The sequence below is a fragment of the Aythya ferina genome (assembly GCF_964211825.1).
Source record: "Aythya ferina genome assembly, chromosome: 4".
In the NCBI taxonomy this organism is placed as follows: domain Eukaryota; kingdom Metazoa; phylum Chordata; class Aves; order Anseriformes; family Anatidae; genus Aythya; species Aythya ferina.
In genome coordinates, this window is record NC_140300.1 from 47,240,647 (window position 1) to 47,257,903 (window position 17,257).

General features: G+C 38.9%; 2 long non-coding RNA genes across 3 annotated transcripts in view; one reads left to right on the forward strand and one right to left on the reverse strand.

Annotated features, from left to right (window-relative positions):
- Positions 1-229: 229 nt before the first annotated feature.
- On the reverse strand, positions 230-2,569 carry LOC311436484. Its single transcript, XR_014692892.1, has 2 exons — positions 2,439-2,569; positions 230-2,183 (listed from the first exon to the last, which is right to left on the reverse strand). It is a non-coding gene; the product is annotated as an uncharacterized lncRNA (long non-coding RNA).
- A 13,911-nt stretch (positions 2,570-16,480) lies between these two features.
- Positions 16,481-17,257, forward strand: part of LOC311436585 — a 58,513-nt gene continuing 57,736 nt past the window's right edge. The window contains exon 1 of one of the 2 annotated variants that reach the window (XR_014692952.1): positions 16,481-17,150. This is a non-coding gene — a long non-coding RNA (uncharacterized lncRNA). The remainder of the gene's footprint in view (positions 17,151-17,257) is intronic. The other variant, XR_014692953.1, reaches the window with a different exon arrangement.

Sequence of the window (17,257 nt, forward strand, 5' to 3'; positions counted from 1 at the left end):
TTACAGGGTCCTCTGAAATGTTTACTTAACATTATGAAATCTCCATTTTAGAGCTACAGGAAGAACAAAAGCTCTCTTCAGTCTTATAGATGGGGAGCAAATCACCATCAGTGTTTTGGAGCAATGTTTAAGGGTGATTATATTGGCAGTGTAGGCAGAATCTGCACAGGGTGCAAAGGCGAGTGATCACAAAAGTGAAGTAGATCTGTGTGGACTCATAAGCTAGCTGGCAAGAGATGACAAGGAGTGAACTTTATTTTCAGAAATTAGGAATGCTGAAAGTCACATTGACATTTGCTAGCTGGAACGCTAACACACAAGCTACCTGCAAGCTAATCACCATATGGGATAATAGATCACTGTGAGGCTGAGTTGTAATATTTTTAATGACCGCATGAAGCCAAGATTCACCCATTTGTAGATACAATGTACAGTACAAGACCTTTTGTTAGACTAAAGGGGTTATTCAGTCTCCTAGTGGACTCATGATTACTTGATAGACTGGTTTATTTGACATGAGTGGTTTTCAATTAAAAGAAACAAGCACATTGACTGGCATTAATTGTGCTTACATTCTTTAGTTAGTAATCCTCACATCCCACAGCAGCATTTCTAATTATTTAGCTTGACCTTGATATCAAGCTAACAATCCTACAGCTACTCAGGCCATCATCATTTTTAGCCACCACTGCAGTTTTACCCGCCCTTTACTTCATGGGAATTTTCCCATAGAATTATCATAGAATCATGTTGCAATATGTATTAAATGCTGGCTTCAGCAGTTCAGAGAGCTCATCATCAATCTGTTTTAATGTTTTTAAACAGTACCTTTCCCAAAGGTAAGCAGAGCTGGTAATATACAGAATAGACTGTTAAGTAATGTCTGAAACATGGACTGAGAAAGATACTTGAAAGGGATAATTGATACTATGGAATTCACACATCAGAGTTACAAGTGTAGGAAGAGAGTGGAGCTTTGAAACCTAGAGGGCTAAGGTCCTTTATACTGACTTATAATTTTTAAAAAACTTTGTTTTAAAAAGAAGAACATTCCATAACAAGTGATAAAGAGTGAAAAGCCTCCTATAAACGGTGTGTTCTGTAAAGCTAAATCCCAAATGCATGTTCTTTTTTGCAGTGTTTTTTGTTGGTGGTTTTTTTTTTGTTTTGTTTTTTGTTTTGTTTTGTTTTGTTTTCCCTTCTTATATTGACAAGCATCTACAGCAACTTGAAGTTTCTCTACCTCAAAGTACAGATTCTGAAAATTTGCAAGGAAAACTCAACAGAGAAGCACAATTATTTACTTGTTTTAAAGTCTGCATTCCTGTTTCTAATAAGCCATGCACTGTACACCTGAATACATCATTTTTCTTTTTCAGAAGAATGCGCATCCTGGAGTTGCTTTTCCATGTAACTGATTAAAGCCAAGCACTTGGCCTGGTACAGCTGGTGAACAAAATATGAAGGATGTTAAACATATAGGTAGCTGACTTCCATTTTGTTTTGCTTCTCTGGGGTCTAGAGAGACACTGATGTCAAAAAAAATATCTGTGCAGGGCCTTTAAGTGGGGATGAATTTCATTTGATCCTAAATAGACTCTAAAGGCAATGAAATGGATGCCACTGATCTGTATCCTGGGAGTCTCTCCAGTAAAGGCAGGCTGCCTATTTAGTAGGGGCTTATTATGTGTCACACACATAGTCACCCAACCTTGAATTTTATTAAATAACCTAAATACAGAGTAAGTACGGTTCATCTGAATTAGCTCAGGATTATAATAATAAAAGCTTGGATCAGATATAGATACCCTTTTTATAGGTGTGGAGCACTTGCTATAAAAATATGTAAGTACTGTCCTCAAAGAGCTGCTCATCTGGCAAATACCACTTTTCAAAGAGAAAGATTATTCTTTCTATATACTTGCTTTTGTCTTATGTCCTTATTAATACAGTTTTTCATACATTTTGACTAGTCATTTTTAAAGGTCCCAGACTGAAATCAAAGTGACAATAATTATTCCTTCTTCAACAGAGCTGAGGAACACTTTCTTCATCCCTCCCTCCCTACTTCTCTCTCTCAAGGCAGGCAGGTGTCCAGCATCACAGGGTTGAGTTCCCAGAATCACTTTCATTTGGAAATTTTCTCAATACAATCTTTTAAAAGCTTCAAAATCGTGTTTTCCCTGTAAAACAAAACAAAATGTTTGCCAATCTATATTACGAACTGATGTTTCCAGCCCTCACTTAAAGATGAGATTGATAAGAAAAGTAGCCTGTGCCTCAGGTACCATTTTATGCCTTTGCTTTTGTTACTACATCCCTCTAAGTCTTCAAAAGGGAAATTAAATTATCCTACCCAGAAGAAACACCGTCCAGAAGACACTTGAGATGTTAGGGCCTGAATTCTCACTGAAACCAAAGGCAGGGATCGTACTGACCTGAAGAAAGAGGCTTTAATCTCTCCTGGCTTGTTTACTCCTGAAGAAGCGTGAAAGAGACACGTGTCCTTGTATGTGAAGAGGAGGTAAAGGAACAGTTAGTGCAAGGAACACACAAATCCGTTGTGCCAGACTAATAGGTGGTTGGCTCTGAGCTGGGCGACTGCAACAGAATCACAGAATTATCTAGGTTGGAAGAGACCTCCAAGATCACTCAGTTCAACCTCTGACCTAACACTAACAGGTCCTCCACTAAACCATCCTGGTCCCCAGTCCTGGTCCCCCCTTGGAAATGGCATCCTGAACAAGCTGCTCCAATACCTTTCCAGGGACAGAGGTGAGACTGGCTGGCCTGTAGTTTCCCATATCCTCCTTCCTGCCCTTCTTGAAGACTGGAATTACACTGGCTTTCCTCCAGTCTTCAGGCACCTCACCCGTTCTCTAGGACCTTTCAAAGATGATAGAGAGCAGTTCAGCGATCACATCTGCCAGTTCCCTTAGCACACGCGGATGCATCCCATCGGGACCCATGTATTTGTGTGCGCTGAGCCCACTCAGACGCTCCCGAACCATTCTCACGTCCACCAGGGGGGAGCCCTCCATTTCCTAGACCCTTTGTCCTATTGCCAGGGGCGAGGAGTCCCGGGGCAGTGTCCTTGAAGCAAAGACTGAAGCAAATAAAGCATTCAGTATCTCTGCCTGTAGTAGGTCTTAATTCTTACCCACAAGCTCTCCACCTGTCCTTCACCCTCCCCCAGCTGGAGCTGGGTACACTCTAACTGCTCCCTCACATAAAGGACAACCCCACCCCCTCACTTCCCCAGCCTGTCTTTGCTAAAGAGGACACAGCCCTCCATGACAGCGTTCCAGTCATGCGAGCTGTCCCACCATGTCTCAGTGATCACAACAAGATTGTTGCCCTGCGACCGAACACAGATCTTGAGCTCATCCTGTTTATTTCCCATGCTCCGTGCATTGGTGTACAGGCACTAGTCCTGGTCCCCAGTCCTGGTCCCCAGATTTTTGCTCCAGGAACATGATTCCACAGAGCCTTCAAGCCTTTCTTTACCTTTAAAGATGCTGAAATAGTCCCTGGCTTAAAAAGCCACCTGGCACATAAAATCGTTGCTTAGGGCTAAAAGCTGAGGCTCTTTTTGGTTACGTGAACAGCCAGAGAGACTCAGCCTCCCTTCTCTGTTGAGTTCGGTGCTGCCTAGCCTTAACATTTTCATTACTCAGTAGTGTAACCCAGACTCTTGTATTTTGAGTGGGATTGCACTCCCCTTACTTCATATGGGAATCCTATTTTTCTGTCTCAAGGGTGAATGGTGTAAGGCACTCATAAATCATTGCAGATTGTCATTGTTGTCCATTGCCATGTAAATTAAGGCCATGCAAGTACCTTCTACTGTTTCTTCTTCCCTTTCAGTAGTATTCAGGAGTATTGTAAGTAATGTTCCACCAATTTGTGTCAACAGAGGGCTTGAAGGGTAAACCTTGAGTCCCTGATATCTGGGGATAAGAGAAAAAAGGGGTCTCAGAATAACTGCTAACTATTGTGACTATTGCATGGGACACCAGGCAAGTCTCTGATATCTGGCCAAGACAGACAAAGGAGAAGGACAAGGATAAAGCCTGGGAGGTACGAGCCTTCAGCACGAGAGACCCCCAGAGGGACCACCAGGGACTGATACGCATGTGCCAGTGGGAGGGTTTGTAATCCGGGAACTAATTATGATAACCATGCCTTTTCTAGAAGTAGTAATGAACATGTATTAGCCTAGGAGCATAAAAAGCAGCCGCCTGATGTAACATGTGTGCGTGTTGGAGGAGCCCAGACTCCCCACGCACCCAGCACTCTTTACTTGCCTTTTATTAACCCCATAAATAAATCTCATAAAGCTAAGTTGACTCAGAATTTATAACAGTATGATGAAAAATGTTGCACTCCAAGTTGGGAAGGGGAGAGGAAAATGTTCATGTGTATGTGAGAATTGTATTCAAACTGCTGATTATACCTTTGTGTACACCTTTTAAGTGAAAACTTTAAACCTGAGAAGCAACAGGTAGTTTTCTACGTTTCCTGGTATGATATCATGGTATACAATATAGGTATGATACCTTGGTATGTCTCCTGAATTCACTTGAGGTTTAATCTGGTCCCCAGGCCCCCGCAATTGCCACTTCAACCAGCTACGTGCAGTGCTCCTCAAACCAAGCTTGATTCCAAAGCAGCTTGTGTGAGTTCCTACTGGTGACCTGATGATAATCATACTTTTTAGAAGGCATTTGACATCCTTAATTACACCTATTGCATTTCCAATGAAATCACTGCATTTTTGTCTCTTACATTGAGATCGTCTGGTGGTCCACTTTCTGGTATTAATGGCTAAAGTCTGTCCATTTTTCCTTAAAATGACAAGTGAAGTCTGCACACTTTTCTGATCTGTCTCATTTGAACAACACTTTGCTACCTCCTTCTTACAGCCAAAACATCAGAGATACTCTCTTAATATAACAGTAAAACTTCCACTAACATAGTGTTTCAGAGGCCATCATTTGATAACATACCAGTAGATACCAATGGAGTGATAGGATATGCTTGGTGCTGGAAACACTTGAGCATATCTTCTGTAAATATTAAATAGTAAAATGGTAAATAGTAAAAATAAGCACAATTAGCATTTTCTTGTAAGAACAGTTTAATTATTGCTTAAGAAAGCTTGATATTACAGCCTCTTGCAACCACTTGAGCTTCAACAGCTTTCCTACTCAAGGTTGTTTTGGGGAGCACGTATCAGAGATAGTCCAGGAAAAGGATGTAGATTTCATGTTATACTTTTTATATTGAACTCTTTCAAATTTTCATTTAGAAAATAGTGACTTTTAATTTTTCCCAAAGTTTAAAAAAAAATGAATAACCTGCAAAGTGATGTGATCTTTGGAAAAAAAACACTAACCCACCTATAATTCCACATTATGTCTTCACTCCCCAGACTACTCTTAAGTTTTATGGTTTAGATACCTTAGCCCTGAATTTAAGTTTTACTTTGAGGATCTGAATAGATAATTTTTTTATAGCACAAGCAGGGATGACAGCCAGACATCTGCTGTCAGTTGTATATTTTATATCCAACCTTCAGGTATCCCACTGTGAAAAGGGGCACACTCCCTCTAACACTTCCTGGCCTGTCTTTTGGGCACTATATTCAGTTATGTAAAACTGAGTTCATATTTGTGCTGCAAATACGGACAGAAAAAAAAGAAAAGAAAAAAAAAAAAAAAAGCCAAACTATGGATTCAGAAAACCAGAGGTTTTTGCTTTGTTTGTTTGTTTGCATTTTCCCATAGATTCAGGAAAATATTTTAATGACAAGATATAGATCTTTCCCAATTTCTAAAAATCCTCTTCTCTTATCTGTACTTCAGACACAGATGTGGGAGGAACTCTTGGGGAGAAGTTCCCTTTTGAGAATCCTCTGGAGCTTGGCCACAAAGAACTATGATTAAATAAATGCCAACTGCTCTTAAACATCTGGTGTATTGTAGCTTTTGCAGGGGTTTCTACTGACCACTGTAGACAGAAATCTTCCCCAAAGGCATCTGAGACCTCATCTTTACAATTCCTGTCATGTAATTTCTTCATACCTCACTGTGTTCTTGTGCAAAGAACTGTTAATCCTAACCCTAAAAGACAGGCAAAGACAAAGGAAGAGAGTGTATGGAATGGGTAAGATAGCTGTGAAGTTTTGAACAGGTGTCAGCAATGAAGGACTTTGTCTAGATTTTTCACCAAAATTCCCACAGTGAATATCAGTTGTGATGCTTTTACCCACGGGCCAGAGTGGTATTGCTGAAATGAATTATTGGTATTGGCATTTGGCCAATATTATTGGACATTGGTATTTTAATTGTTGCGTTTTCTCACTCACAACAATTGTTTAAGACTGCAGACATCTGATGGCAAAAAAAAAATGTAAATCTGGAGTTTTAAAATACAATATTCATGCAGGCACATTAGGTTCTTACTTGTACGATGTTCATTATTTTTTTCTGGGAACAGCTCCTAGTTTTATGAAGTGAGATGAAAAGGACAGAAACAGATATGGAAATATTTTAACTTCAGAGTTACGCTGCCCTTACGGATGGTGAATGGGTACATATCCATCAACTAGCTTTCCTAATTCTGATTGACTTTGTTCAAACTAAAGGACAAAATTTCCAAAATTTGTTTGTAAAATAATGGTCACATAGGAATTACAAAGCAGATGGTTCTATTAATTTAATAGTTTAAATTGCTTCCTATGTCTCCTGGTTTCTGCACTGAGTAAATGCATTTTCAACCAAAATTTTATAGAAGCATATCAGGTCTTTTAATGGGGTTAGCTAATCCTTGAATGTGCCAGCAGTTACATTAACAATTTTGAGGAAAACAAACCTATTTGATTCAGAATACCAATTTATCACATTTTACGTCATTTTCAGCCAAGAGATCACTAGGACTGCCTTTAAATTGAAGCAAACTAACAGGAGGAAAGGAAGGAAGTAACGGAAGACATTTAGCAATTATCATCCTGTCAGCAGTCCTAGTGAATTGAGACCGTAAGTAGTTCTGTACATTGCAAAAATACTACATTGATGTCTGTTGTGCAGTTTTTCATTAGAGAGAGAGAGAAAAAAGAAAAAAAAAAAAAAAAGAAAAAAAAAAACTCAAAATACTCCAGACCCAATTCTTTAAAATGGTGATTTTATTTCCAAGAATACATTGCAATACACCTCTGACATTAGCATCACAGATGGTCAGCAACTTCAATGGAAGACCTGCTGAGAAGGTGTGGACCCCACTTCAGGAAGATTTATTTAAACATTGCATAGCCCACCTACTGCAAGCTTCTCTGGCAATTTTTCAGCATTAATCAACAGTATTTGTACCAGAATGGAAAATTCAAAAGTAAAATGCATTATTAAATGCAGAATCTCAAACCAAAAATAATTCAAAGAAATTAAGATCTTCAAATATGGGAAAAAAATAAATAAAAATAAAACAAAAAAATAAATTAAAATTAAAATTAAGGGATTTTCATTTTCTTTCCCTTGAAAGGGTACAGTAAATGTCTACTAAATTACACATATCAGTTCATAATTATAAGAAAAACAATATTCCACTTAAAACACAACAAATTTTTACTGTTCTAAGCATAGTTTTATAAAAACAACATATACATATATAATATGTAATACATATTATATATAACAACGATAGTAATATATGGTAGCCTGAAGAGAAGGAACGGACTGTACTTTTATAATTTTCTACATTGTATGAAAGTGCTCAGCTTGCAATAGTCCTACAGAATCTCTCACTGAAATGTTTCTTTCTAGCAATAATATATTACATACTTGTATACTGTTTTGAAAGTTTTTTAAATTTGCATATTGCTGTGGAGAGAGAAATGCCCACTCCCACACCCATGGGGCAAAGTGATGGAAAAAAAAAACAATTGGGGGCACAGCCTCCAGTTGCCAGCTCAAGAAGATATAGAGGCTGCTATGTGACTTCTATGACTGTGCAAGAACTTGCCTAATTTTTCTGGCAGCACCTCTCTAACTCATGTTTCTGTGTTTGATTAGATTCAAAATCAATTCTGAAACAGTTTCTTTTAGTTGGTCTAGGATTATCTCTGCCCATCACGAATCAAAATTCTTGTTTGAGCAGGGTCATCAGCTGAGTTCCAAAGAAGAAACTTATATTGAAAAATAAAATAAATCCTTTCATTTTGTCAGTTCAATTTGTAATAAGATGTCTGTTAAACAGTTACTTGAAGCTTGGATACTTACCATGTTGATTTTTTGATTAGATGAATATCTATTAATTTTAAACATAAATAAATTATTTAAAAGCTCTTATCGCTAAATATCAGGCTAGAAAATCTGTATAATGATTTATTTTTTTTTTATTACTGAGATTAGGCTTGATGTAGCTGTTTTCAGTGGCTGAAATATGAATTCTACCACATGGGGAAACAGCTCCAACTATCATGATGAGCACAGCAATGTCAGCCTGCATATGCTATTCACTTCATAGTTTCATAACATTTCAGGACAGAAGAAACATTAATTCATCTTATTTGACATGTAGATCATAGGTCATTGTACTTCACTTAAATAGAATTTAATAATTTCATTTAAACTATCATTTTTCAATCCTCCAAACATTTTGAATGACAGGTGGAGTGTAAAAGAACACAGTACTTCATAAGCATAGTCTGACTCAGAAGTACATCAGGCCAGCTCAGGGAACAGCTTACTCACCACTGACAACCCATTTCTACTTTAGATAAAGCCCTAGACCTTGAGAGAAATGTGAAAAACTTTTGGCAATTGCATGTCATCCTGTGTGATCTAGGCCAGCAACCTTCTGTCTGCAGCACAAGACTTCCACAGCAATGTAGACACCACCAATTTGTGGAAGCATCTTTTGTAAAAGCTTCTAAAGCCTCAGTGGTATACTTACAGTTAAAGAAAGAAAGAAAAAAAACAAAAAAAAAAAAGGGTGGGGGAGGAGGAGAAGTTCCTAGTGGCAATGAAAATTGCCAATCAAAAATATGGCATAAGATACAAAATGAATGAATACTACATAGAATCATAGAACCATAAAACGGTTTGCATTGGAAGGGACCTTATAGATTAGGTGAAATTCCAAACCCCTGCCATGGGCAGGGACACCTCCCACCAGAACAGGTTGCCCAAAGCCCCATCCAGCCTGGCCTTGAGCACCTCCAGGGATGGGGCATCCACAGCTTCTCTGGGCAACCTGTGTCAGTGCCTCACCACCCTCGCAGTAAAGAATTTCTTCCTAATATCTAATTTAAATCTACCCTCTTTTAGTTTTAAGTCATTACTCCTTATCCTATCCTACAGTCCCTGACAAAGAGTACCTCCCCAGCTTCCCTGTAGTCCCCCTTTAGGTACTGGAAGGCCGCTATGAGGTCTCCATGGAGCCTTTTCTTCTCCAGGCTGAACAATCCAATTCTCTCAGCCTGTCTTCATGGCAGAGGTGCTCCAGCCCTCTGATCATCCTCATGGTCCTCCCCTGGACTCACTCCAACAGGTCTGTGTCCTTCTTATGTCAGGTGACCCAGAGATGAAAAACAATGTTCTAAGTGAGGTCTCACGAGCATAGAAGAGGGGGAGAATCACCTCCCTTGTCCTGCCGGTCATGCTTCTTTAGATGCAGCCCAGGATACAGTTGGCTTTCTGGGATGTGGACAGTGCTGGCTGACAATGAGTTTGATGTGTCCTTGGTATACCTTACTGCCACATATGTTTTGCTCTCTTTGCTCAACAGAAGAATACAAGAAGAATTAAACTCCATATTTCCATGCAGAACATACATTCATGATATTTTTCTCATTATCAATGCAATTTCACACTTACAACCAGGTCTCATGCTGCAGAGAAACAAAAACTGGTGTTTTCCTGACAGCTAGTTACAATTTCCTTCTTGATGCAGATTGGAGAAGTTTGAGTGTTACCATTATGCCACAGCCAATGTCAGAGAAGATTCCTGGTTCCCAGAGTTTAAAGCTCCTTAAAGGACAGGAAGAAAGAGAAGCAAAAATTAGGACCAGCAAGGAAGGCTCCTTATAGCTGTTGCTGTACACTGAATAAAAAAAAAAAAAAAAAAAGAAAAGAAGAAAAAAAAAAAAAAAAAGAAAACAGGCCTTGATGTCATTGCTCTGGTCTCTTATTGCGTACTCTAAATTCTAAATGTATTCTTTCCTGTTTGTAATGTCATACTCTTGTTTTGCTCCACTCCCAAAGTACTTGTCTCTATTTTTTCTCTGTATTGCATATACATACATATAGTTGAAAATACAGCAGCACTTTCAGCTCTCTTTTCTTTCTGTCAGAAAGAATTTATTTACAACTTTCAATTCCTTATAATGCAGTTTTCTTTTTAAAAAGGCACCGATATTCATGGAAGAGCACCCCATTAACACTAATTGTTTTTAAATGACTAGTCTGTTTTAAAGCTCATGCAGTTATTAAAACATCAGTTCATTCTCTTGGATTATAGAGGGAAGACATTTTAACCACGCATACAAAATTCAGTACAATAAGCCACTGCTGTTTGATTCAATAATTTACGAAACATACGGAGTGCAAAGAAGTGTTGCCAGGCTGACCAAAAATTTGGATCTGCATTTTGTGTTATACTATACAATCTGCAGTCTATCCAACTTCTCATTAGGATAATTTGCTATCATTCCCTATACCCATGTACAGAGCTTTTATAGAACGAAAATTTACTTGTTTACTTAGAAGTATTACTGCCAAATTTAACTTCCTCTATCAGAGTGAGTTTTCTAGGTTTACAGATCATTTCCTTTTTTTTTCTTTTTTTTTCCTTTTTTTTTTTTTTTTTTTTTTTTTTTCCTGGAACAGGGTGCTTGCTTTTTAAAACATTTTGCCTCAGATAAGCAATTTGTCCACAGTTAGCTTAAAACATGGGCCTTACCACTGCAATGATTTTACTGTTGCCATTACATGGCATTTCAATAAGGGGTATAAAAACAAATTTTTGTTCAACAGTGCTGAAAAATGTATTGGCCTTTCCTTGTTAATCAGCATGAAACATATAGGTGCTGGGAAATGTTGCAAGTCTTTGCAAAATCTTTCCAGGCTCATAGATTTTCGTAAGTCATTTTATCATCAGAGGAATGCTTAAGCAACTCTGGCAATATAGTGCTTGTTTACTTGCATAAGAAAATAGCTAAATAAAATCTAAATAAAATGTGATCTTTTCTAAAAATGCAGTTTAGCTGCCTTAATAGCTGTCAAACAAAAACATGAGCCATTTTCTATTGCCTGTTGTAGCCTGTTTTGCCTGGAGCTGTACTGTTGGTGATGCATGCACAAGATAGATTGTGTGCCTCATTAGCAGCAGCAACTTTACATCTCAGATTCAGACACTGATCTTGCCATATCAACCGCAGTTCCTTTCTTCTAAGAATGAGCTGCCTATGCTATTTCTCAAATAGTTCTTAACAGTGTTCGCTTGGTTGAGCAAATATCAAGCAATATAATCTGTCTCTTGAGAGTTAAATAAAACTGTGTTTAGGTATTGTCTGAAATAAAAAAGAGAACTTTTATCTCATGAGTAAATACTTCAAAAACACTTCAATTAAGCATCGTGCCTCCAAACCAAGAGGGTGTCTATCAAATTCTAGTGATCCCCATGTTCTTTGGCATTCCTCATGAATACCTCATGTAGGACTATGGCCACATATGCTCCATTCAGCTCCAGCTCCATTCACAGATTAGAGCAGCAGTTTTGCAACTGGGCCTTGATGCCTGGCAGAAGCTGTAAGAGAGTTCATTCATTACTTTGATAGTACTCTGTCGACAAGCTCTCTCTGCCTTAAGTATATGCTATACAAAAGCTGCTTTTGGTTAGCTGGAGAAATGTTTAACTCACTTGCTTTAAAAACACTCCTGATAAGACAATTTTCACCTGCTGCACTCACGTGGAAAAAGTTCTGTTTCGTGCCCATGAGGGAAAGTTTACAAGGACCTAACATCCATAAGAACAGAAGTTTTCCTAGCCCTTTGGCCTTGGCAGGACATGGACAGCAGTTCCAGAGTCCTCTAAATATGTCTCAGAGCCCAGAGTTATCCAAACACAAACTTTTACTTGTCTTCAAACCCCTGAGGTAGTACATACCCCTAGTAGATCCATTTTCATTTGGATTGTTCTGAAAGCTGACAGGCTTAACTGTGCCTCTCTCTACCAAAGCAAGGGGTTCCTGATGACATAGTTACAAAACAGAAAAAAAATATGATAATCAAATGAAATTCTAGATTATACTTTAGAAGATATAACAATTTGATTTGATTTTCTGTGTTTCTTAGTCATCCATCTGCAGCTTCGATGGCTGACAAATCTGACATCTCCTTTTTCCCTTTAAGGCTCTCTCCACTTCTCCTCTATTCCCTCCCTCCCCGCCACTCCCACCCCCCCAATTTACATTGAACTTCTCTTTCTTTGCCATGTTGTGACATCTTTAAGGCTGCTACCATATTTTCCATGTCATATATCAAAAGAAGCATTTGCTATTTACACACCTTTGGAAAGTCACAGCCTATTAGCACACTTTTAGTTCCCATCCAGGGAGGCCATGTGTGACAGCTGAACTGCACAGATGGAGATCTGTCATAGTGCTTTGTTTAAATCACCTCTCCTCCTTTTGACCCGGTTGCATCACATGCTTTCCCACTAAACTGTGTTTTTTTGACAGTCAAGATACTGCAAAATGCTAACACAAGGCTGTGGGAAAAATGGGACAAAGTAGAGCCCAGAGCTCTACTCTTTTGTAGCCTAGAGGTACAACAAAATTGTGAGGAAAATAAGTCTCTCTCTTACAGAAGGGAATGATATCATCAGTGAGACATCAGACTGAACAAGAAAAACTGTCTAAGGAAAATGGAGAAAGCACCTAACCTGGTTGGCTGCATCCAGAACATACAACCTAAATTTCCTCTGGGGTTAAAATTTCAGTGTACTTCTTACTTGGGCAGTGTACCTATACAGCTGTGCATCTGCTGTTTCTGAACAGAAGGAAAGGAGAAATGACACCGTAAGACAGTTCGCTTTTAATAAAACACTTCTGTTGTCATAACAAGAAAGTCTGTTCCAATGATATTTCGAAGTGTATTACAAAGCCACAGGGTTCACAGCAAATATCAGGAAAGAAAAAATCAAGCATGACAATTGATTATTTTAAAATCAGATCGGGTATAAAAGAATAAATGCTACCTTTCATTTTTGAAGTTGTTTAAATTTAGCCCTGTACTGTATATTACAGAATACCAATACCACTAAAAATTTGAAGAAAAAAAAATCAGTAATTTTGCATGAGTTTATGGTAAGAAATTCTGACTTTGTCCTACTTATAAAGCCACTTCAGATACGGGTACCCTACTTTAAAAGAAAAAGGGCCAAATAGGAAGGAAATGGAATCTCTTTCCTGGAAAATTAGTCCATATGCAGGTGGAAGAAAAAAAAAGGCACAAAAGAACAAGAGCCTAAAGTACCTCAGGAAGAATACCTGGATTCTAGAATTTCTTCTCTAACTCCAGCGGTCTTACCTGCACCAGGTCTAGGGAAATAAATACAAGAAATTCCAGAGAAAATGTTGATAGATGCAGAAACTTCGGAAATGATAACTACACATGGGGAGTCCACAAAAGCTCACATTCTAAAATTACATCAACCTGCACTGAACACCTACTATAAATATGATTTATCTCCTCATGCTAGGTTTTCTTCAAGAAGGCCATAAGAATAGCCAAAGTTTTCTTCTTCAAAGCACTGAGTCCTAATTCCTGAAAGAACATCTAGGAAATAAACACACATGCTGTAAATCTCTTTACCCTGCTAACACTAAGATCACTTACGAGCAGCATTATCAGAAAGAGAAAAAAGATTTATTCTGATTTTTTTTAAATAATTTCTTTCGTAGATAAGTGTATTTTCACTGTAATCTGCTAATTTGTCTGTCCCAACACAGTGTGAGATGCAAAAATCAATTTAATATGGCTGGTGGATGCAACAAGAATGTGGATTGTACAGAACAAGGAGGTATGGACTCTAGGGCAAATAGTTTAGTATGAGTACATTCATCTAATTCTTTCTGTGCTTCAGGTAGTTCACAGATAACATCCACTGAAAATTCAAGGCATTTGCCTTCTTTATTCAAGATCACAGCTAAGCCAGATGTTTTCATATACGACTATTAAGATTATGGAATGTTTATGTTTTGACCCAAACTGGACTAAATTGATTAATTGACACTTTTGAATAAGTAAACCAGACCCTCTTAAAAGTTCAGCCACAGACAATAAACATTTTAAATGTTCACTAACTTTTTTTTTTCCCCACTGTTAACTAAAAATGAGATTTACCTTAAAGAAAGCAGTTTCTTAAAAAAATAGGAAATTATATTTAAATCAAATAGTTAATATTTTCTATAATTCCTGTGATAAATAGCCTAGGAAGTAATAAATTTCTAATCAAACATGTTTGGCTGAACTGCGTAAATTAATTTAAAACTTGCTTCCTCTAAATAATTTCAGAAACCCCGAACTTCTGCTAAACATTTCTATCATAGTCGAATAAGGAAAAAAAATGTTTTTCTTATGCAGAGATGTTTTTCAGAGAGAAAAGCAGAGTAAAAAATCTCTCTGTCTCATATAAATTTAATTTCTTTGGGGACATTTAATCCATACGTGTAGGAAACAAAGTTTGATACATTCATTTCCTTCCCATATTTTTCATCACAGACTCAATTTTAATGCCATAAAAAATACGATACAGCAACAATTCCATATAGGTATCCAGGAAAGACCATTTTTCCCTCAAGCACCTGATACAAGCATTAGACTTGCATAAGAAGAATGCATATCTAATTGAAGCATCCATGTTCACTGCCAGGGGGTGCTATTAGTCACCACAGTAAAAACAACCAGAGAAATTAAGGTCTGTATTAACACAGATAAACTGTAAATCGTCTCCAAAAGTCACTCATCCAAACTCTCTAGATCATATTTTAGAGGGGCCTGTGGTTGTTGGATTTCTGTGTTTTGTTTGTTTGTTTGTTTGTTTTTAACCCCCCCAAAATCCTTAAATGGCATGGGTCTGAAAGTACCGTGTAACTTTTAGTGCTCCTCAATGCACTTTTGCAGAACCTCAGGCTATCTACAACCCTGAGTAGGTACCTGCTTTACCACCACTATGCATAGAAAGGATGAAGTCCCATAAAATATCATTGCCCATGTAAAGCTAACCAACTTTCACAAGAGCCAGCTAAGCTACACAGACTGCTGATTGGAGACATGGTTTAAGTCCCATTTCTCCCAGGATTTAAGCATTGGTTCTGAAACAGAATGTGAAACAACTGATCTTTTCAAAGCATTGGACAACTAGATTTGCCTTCCATGTGGATATGTAGGGTGAGGACCTTCACTTCAGCTCCCATCTCACTCAGGTGCTATTGCCCTGGGGCTCCTTGCAGAAGGTGACCTGGGACAACCACTGTGCCTACTGCTGCCGAGGGCAGCATTGAAAGATGGCATCAGTTTACTGCAAATAAACTGCTGGCCCACTCCAACCAACACTGCTCCCCTGGCAGAGAGGCTGGGTACCAGCAGTTATCTGGGCACCATGGGCTGTGAGAGGCAGCCCCTTTGCTGTGAGAAGGATGGTTACTAATGGTCTCCCCACATTTGACACCACTCACACGTTTTGCCTCTTTTTCTCTCACCAAATGTGTCTGAATTAGAGTCAAATTCTGTCCTTTGGTATACTAAGCTAAAACAAAGGAACTCCAGAGATTATGAGAAGTTACTCCAGGTGGTATTTGAGGGCTAATAGAGTAAAATTTGCTTCTGTGCCTGCAGCTACTGCTACTCATCTGCTTAAGTAATAGAGCCTTAAACATTTAAGTGATGGATGTTAGTGCATGCCAGCTGCAAACCAACATAGCAAGCTGTAAACACATTTTACTTGTTTCTCTCTCTCTCTCTTTCTTTTTCTTTTTCTTTTAATGTGTTTTTTTCTCAGCTGAGATCCTTGCCCCTCCCCAGCATTGTATCACGCTGATGTGAACAGGCCCAGCCAGGCAGGGTACAGAGGTACAGCCTAATATGACTCACAGTGTTCAGCAAGTTTTAGTTATCAAGCTTATGGTGCAGCCACGGTGAGCACCCAGACAGCAGCATTTCACCCATTGCAAATTTTCTCAGTTATTCCTTCAGCTGGAAAAAGCCCCTATTGTGTATCTGCAGGATTTTTTCATTAAGCCTGCTCATGTGCAAACACTTGTAAATTTACATATCTTTCAGTAACAACAGCAAGATAAATGTGTTTCCAAAACAGTTAGATGTGAAAACTTGAAGCTGCCACGTTTGTGGAAGTGATTTGTTTTGGAGATTCAGGAATCTGCTTCCTCACGGGGCAGGACTTGAGCCATCACAGCCGTCCTGGCAAAGATCAATTTTCTGCCCTGTATTTGATGGGGTTGTATTCCAAAGATCTGACTGATTTCTGTTTACACAAATTGCTTCATCACTAAAAAAAAACACATTAGGTATGGTTAAACCAAGAGCATGGGGAAACTTTGCTGTTTTGGATTCCAACTCTGCACTTAAATGACATCTCCAACATGCAATCACCAAGGCCCAAACTTGAGTCTACTTGTTCTCCCCCAGATGTAGTTGTTTAATGGATAAAATAAAGGCCCTGAGCTCTGCAAGAGCCTGATTGCCCTGAACAGCCTCACCTGTGGCTCCTACCCATGCACCCTCTGCCATAGGCCTTGGGCACTATTTAAGCTCAGGCCTGGGCCCTCATCCCTCCCTAAACTATGGGCTGGTGGTGTTGCCCCCTAGTTCTGCCTCTTTTCTGTTTTTTTTTTTTGTTGTTGTTCCTGGTGGGACCCTGGGCATGGTCCAATCCCTCTGCTCCTCTGAAGAGGCTGATAGGTGATGTTATGACTCCTAGTGCTGTATGCCACTTGTAGGTGTGCGGGACAGTGATATGGGTGAAGGTTCTCAGCTTCCTGGTGTCTTAGGAAGCAGCTGGCACTTACTGCACCCTGGAAAAGACAAAGCTGGCAAAGGACCCTGGGGACAGGCTGTGAAGGGTTGCAGGTAGGTTTGCTTTGCAATTGTAGCACTGCCTGTGCTTGCCCATCCTTCAGAATAAGCTGTGTGAACCTTGAAGGCAAGACTTTTCTGGGTAGCCATACAATTCAACA